The following is a 6,000-nucleotide window of genomic DNA, read 5'->3' on the forward strand; positions in this document are numbered from 1 at the left end:
CGAATATGTAGCCCAAGCAAAGCGGATTGTAAAATTTCTCATAAGCAATTTGTGATATCAACCTAACAAGGCCGTCGTGGTTATATCAACCATATGTACGAGACAATGTACACGAGAACACAACTTATTTGCATTTATCCACTTACCTCAAACAGCAATGAAATATCTTAACAAATTTACATTTATTTGCTACCTCCATCTAATTGTCCTCCGATTAATTCCTGCAAAAAACAAACCATAAAGCATAGCAATAAAACACAAATAATAACCAAGCATAAAAATTACTAGCCTTACACCACCAAGTAATAGGGCATCAACAATCAAAATCCCTGGTCTATGAGAAAACGCCAAAAGGTTTTTTTAATAAATAGCTCAACTGCGGTGACCCTTCAAATAAATCTGGATTTTGAAAACTATCTTTGTATCAGGAAGTGCACTAATTAATGTTCATGGATAGGTAATCTCTCCAAATAAGTACTTCACTTATTTTGTTCCGGACTGGCGGAGATGAAAGGGTGTTTGTTTCCAGGGACTTATTGATTTAGGGACTTAAAAAAGTCCCTATAAGTCCCACCTAAACCAAACACAAGGGACTTATTGGGACTTATTGTGGTGATTTGCGACTTATCAAATAAGACTCTCAGGGAGAGAAGCTTATTGGGACTTATCCGAGCCGGACCTACCCTGCGTCGCTCCAGGCTCGTTCCCCGCACGCCGCCTGCCTCTCGGTCCAATCGCCGTCGCCGCCCCGCCTCTCGCCCCGTCGCCGCCCCCCCTCTCGCCCCGTCGCCGCCCCGCCTCTCGCCCCGTCGCCGCCCCGCCTCGGTTCGTTCTGCCTCGGTTCGTTCTGCCTCGGTTCGTTGCAGCGGTGCCTCCAATCGCCAGACAGCCCCTCTCCCGAGCCTCGTTGCAGCGGTGCAACATGGACTTATAAGTCCCTGTAAACAAACAGGTACGGACTTGGAACTTATAAGTCCCTGTAAACAAACAAGTAGGGACTTAGGACTTATAAGTTGGGACTTAAAAAAGTCTTAGGACTTATGAAACAAACAGAGCCGTCATCATTCACGGGTGACTAAAATCTATGGACATGGAAAAACTTGTAAGAGATGTTATGACATCACTAGCGATTGTCGGTTATCAACCATTTGTGATAGCCCAATCTCTAGCAGTGATATCACCTATGTGAGGTTTCGTCAAAACTGTTTTGTGTTATGCACTTATCTCATATGGTAATCACCAAAACCGTTTGGGGTGTTAGGTTTATCACAAAAATTATCCGAGATCTAATTTTGACAAATGTCTAGAAGAACTGTAATATATAATACAAATATCACTATCTCTCTACGTTGAGCTGTATCAATACAGTAGACCCTTAGTTTAACATTAGAAGTATCTTTACAATTTTGGACAAAAATACAGCAACACTCTATAAACTATGGCACAGAGTTGTAATTCGAAATTTAATGCATATCTCAAGAATAGAGAAGATAAATTTTATGAGAATAGTACCAATATGACACCGTTCACTTTTTTTCTCATTTTGTGTGTGTAAAGTTGTGAATCAAATTTCGGACGTAAAAGAGGTGTCCCCATTCAAACCTGTTGTCATTTTTTGTCTAATTGTGAACAAATTTCAGAAGTAAAATTTTGCGCGACCGCGTCCGTCCCCCGCGGGCGGCTGGCCACGCCATCCATCCCTCATTCCCTCTTCCCCAACGCGCCCCCACCCTCCCTCTCCCCTCCACCGCCGGCTTGCGTCGCCGGGCTCGGCCCGGGGCAGCGCTGGCGCCGGCGGCCCACGGCTTTTCCCCTCCCGTCGCGGATCTTGCGTGGGGAGGCGCTGCTTCGGGAGGTACGTCCAGGCGCGGGTTGGCTCGCCGCTGGCGTCGGTGGTCGGAGCCGTGGGGCGGGCAATTGGCGGCGGAGCTCCACAGCGGCGCCCGCTCGGCCCAGATCTGGGCCCCATCTGGGCCGGGGCGGGCCAGCGGCTCCGACCTACGGTGTAGCTTCCTGGATGTGGCGGTGGGGCGTCGGGGTCCTGGGTGGTGGCGGCGCCGTCGTCGGCTTGCTGCAGCATGGCGGTGGAGTCTTTGCGAGCTCGATTTGAGCACGGCCAGGCCCGAGTGGCCTAGTTTGCCTCCTGCTGAGGCGTCCAGCTGGCTACCGCGATGGCGCTGGAGGGACTGGCCTCTGGTGCGATGGCGGTGGAGGTTGTCCCCTCCCGCTCGGCCGCGGTGATGTCGCCCCCGGCTCCATGCCATTCTCATTTTCTGTCCTCTAGGCCTCGTGGTGGTGGCCATAGTGAGACGGTGTGGGTGGCTTCAAGACCCTGGTGGCGCAGGCAGGTGGGTGGCCTGCTGGGTGGAAGACTCCGGAGCGATTGGGTAGTGGTGTTCTGGGGTGGGAGAAATCCATGTCGGCTCGTCCGACTCTGACGTGGTGACGCTTGCGGGTGCCGCCACCCCTCATTGGAGGGCGTCGGGTGACCCATTTCACCTTCTTCCTCCGCATGCCGGGGGAATCCCTAGGACAAGTCCGGGCAATAGCGTCATTGTCGTCGCTCTCCTTCCTGAAGGTGTTGCTTGGTACGCGGTGCTCCGCAGTGTTGGTGCGTGGTGGGACGACTTCGGAGGGCGCAGCGGTGGCGGGTCATTCACGTGTCATCAAGTTGCCATTGTTGTCATTTGTTCCGCTCTTATTCTTCTTGTTTTATCTTTGGGCTTGATGTGTTGTTCGTCCCAGCAATGCGATGATGGTTGCTTTGTAATACAAAGCGGGGGGAAACCCTATTTCGAAAAGTAAAATTTTGCAGCATTTGTCACAGCTATTATTTCCATAATAAACTTCTAAATGACCATTCATAACTGAAGCTACAAAGCCTGCCGCTGTGCCGCGGCCACTGTAGGAGAGCTTTGTTTAGCACTCTTAATCTTGAAACATGGGTTTTATTAAGAAAATCAGATGTAAAGTATACTATGAATCCTTGGCTGCACGCAGTTGTTTCTTGTTTTGTGTTTTTATTATGCGGGAGAATCCTTGGCCACTAGTAGAAAAAGGACCTTATGTGAGACACATTAGTCCCGGTTCGATTTTGGCCCGGTACTAATGGTATCATTAGTACCGGTTCGAACGGCTATGCATTAGTGCCGGTTCGTGTTGAACCTTTAGTACCGGTTCATGCCACGAACCGATACTAAAGAGGTGGTGGCAGGCTGGCGTCAGGCCGGGGCCCCACGAGCCCCTTTAGTCCCGGTTTGTGGCACAAACCGGTACTAAAGGGCCAACCTTTAGTACCGGTTTTCGTGCCACGAACCGGCACTAAAGGGGTCTAACCTATAGTCCCGGTTGGAGACACAAACCGGGACTATAGGGCAATTTTTAAACTTGAAAAAATCATAACTAAATCATCCTAATTCACAAAAATACATATAATATATAAAATTTGCAGAACAAAAAGATTGATCCGCTGAAACAACAAGTTTTCCGTTTCGACAATTTTTTAAAATCTCAAAATTCCGAGTTGCCCAGGCCCACGCCGGAGCCACTAGGCGCTGGAGGGGCAGGCGGTGAGCCCGGCGAGGCCGGCCCATCAGGAGCCGAAGCCGGCGCGCGCGAGCCCGGCGTGGCCGGCCCAGGAGAAACCTCCTGCGAAGCCAGCTCAGGCGATGCCCACGAAGCGGGCGAGGGCGATGCCCGCGAGGCAGCTTCAGGCGAGGGCAATGCCCGCGAGGCGGCTGCGGGCGCAGCTCCCGCGGGTTGCTGGGTACCGCCCGGTATGCATGCCCCATGCACGCGATCATCCTCCAGACTCGGAGCGTGTGCCGGTGCCTGTTCCTCAAGAAGCTCAAGATGAGCGCCACGGCCAACACCTGCAGCATGGTTAGGAAGCAACACAGGAGCATTTGCAACATCCACAAATTGATCAGGCGTAGGTGTGGTAGAAGAAACGTCTGGCATAGAAGTGATAGAGGTATTCGAAAGTGCACGAAAGGGAAACACATTCTCATCAAATACGACGTCACGAGAAATGTAAACGCGATTGGTGGGAACATGCAGGCATTTGTACCCTTTGTGAAGGGAACTATACCCAAGAAAAACACACTTTTTCGACCGAAACTCTAACTTATGTTTATTATACGGACGCAAATGAGGCCAACATGCACACCCGAAGACTTTGAGAAATGTGTAGTCTGGGATTTCATTGAGCAAGAGTTCAAGTGGAGTTTTCATATTCAGTAGTCGTGAGGGCAGCCTATTGATCAAAAAAACAGGTAGTGGAGAAAGCATCACTCCAAAACCGAAAAGGTACGGAGGCATGAGCTAATAAAGTAATGCCAGTTTCTACGAGATGACGATGCTTACGTTCGGCAGTCCCATTCTGCCGATGTTTATGAGGGCAAGACACACGATGTGCAATCCCAAGTTTGTTAAAGAACGAGTTGAGGTTGTGATATTCACCCCCCCAGTCGCTTTGGACATGAATAATTTTCTGGTGAAGGAGATGCTCAACATGTGCTTGAAACTATATAAACACATCAAACACATCAGATTTTTTTTAATAAGATAGAGCCAAGTAAAACGATTGTAAGCATCAATGAAACTGACATAATAATTGTGGCCACTAACAGACGTTTGGGCATGACCCCATACATCGGAAAACACAAGCTCAAGAGGATGTTTCACAACACGACTAGACTCTGAAAACGGGAGTTGGTGACTCTTGCCCTGCTGACAGGCATCACAAATAGTTTCAGCAGTTTTATTTGACACAACTGGTAGCTCATGACGATGCAACACATGACTGACTATGGGAGCAGCAGGATGACCAAGTCGCGCGTGCCAATGTGTAGGTGAGACACGAACACCACTGAATGCCTGAGGAGAAAACTGCATGGGAGGTGCGGTCGGCGCGTCAAGTGCATACAAGCCACGGCGAAGACGACCGCTAAGCAGAACGGCCCTCGTGTCCTGATCCTTGATAAAGAAACGAAAAGGGTGAAATTCAGTAAGGACATTATTGTCACGAGTAAGTTGTGGAACAGACAACAAACTACGTGAAGTAGTGGGAATACGAAGAATGTTAGACAGATGCAGTTTTCGTGAATTGTGTGCAAGAAGGGATGCCTGACCAACATGGGAGATGCGCATACCTGCTCCGTTGGCAGTGTGCACATGATCATGGCCGCGATATGGCTCCTGAACGGAAAGCTTGCTCATGTCGTTGGTGAGGTGGTTTGTAGCTCCCGTGTCCATGTACCATGTGGGATCAATCGAGTAGGATGGAGTACGCCCGTGCTCATGACTCACTACCGCAGCGGCCGTCTGTTTTTCATTCCCCTTGCCATTGCTGCCTAGGCCAAGGAAATCTTGCTTGTAGCGGCGATGACAGCGAGAAGCTACGTGACGCTCAATCCCACACAGTTGGCAGGCCTGCTGAGCGCCACAACTGGGGCAGCAAGCCACCGTCCGTGATCCGCCTGTGATGGACGGCGCGGTGCCCCGTGAGGTCTGAGATGGAGCCGTCGGCTTGGCAGGGAGCGACGGCTTCTGTGATTTGCCACGAGTAGCGGCGTTAGCAGAGGCAAAACTCGGAGTCGATCGACGCGCTTTGATGCGCTGTTCGCGACCAAGGAGACGCGCGTACAGTTCCCGTGGTGGGAGAGGCGCCTCGCGACCATGGATGTTCTCAATAAGATTATCATAGTCATCATCGAGGCCATTGAGCACATGAGTGGTGAAATCCTCATCTCCAAGGGGCTGCCAATTGAGGCCAACGTATCGGCAAGACCGGACATCTTGTTGAAGTACTCCGTGATAGTGAGGCCACCAAGCTTGGTCTCTCCCAACTCGGTGCGGATGGAGTGAGCACGCGCCTGAGACTGAGAGGCAAAACTGCTGTGAAGCGTAGACCAAGCCTCCCGAGATGTCGCGGCGAAGATGACAAGCGACGATACGCTCGGAGTGAGCGAGGACTGAATGACCGAAAGTATCGCCTGG

Source organism: Triticum dicoccoides, chromosome 6B, assembly GCF_002162155.2.
Source record: "Triticum dicoccoides isolate Atlit2015 ecotype Zavitan chromosome 6B, WEW_v2.0, whole genome shotgun sequence".
NCBI classification, from domain to species: Eukaryota; Viridiplantae; Streptophyta; class Magnoliopsida; order Poales; family Poaceae; genus Triticum; species Triticum dicoccoides.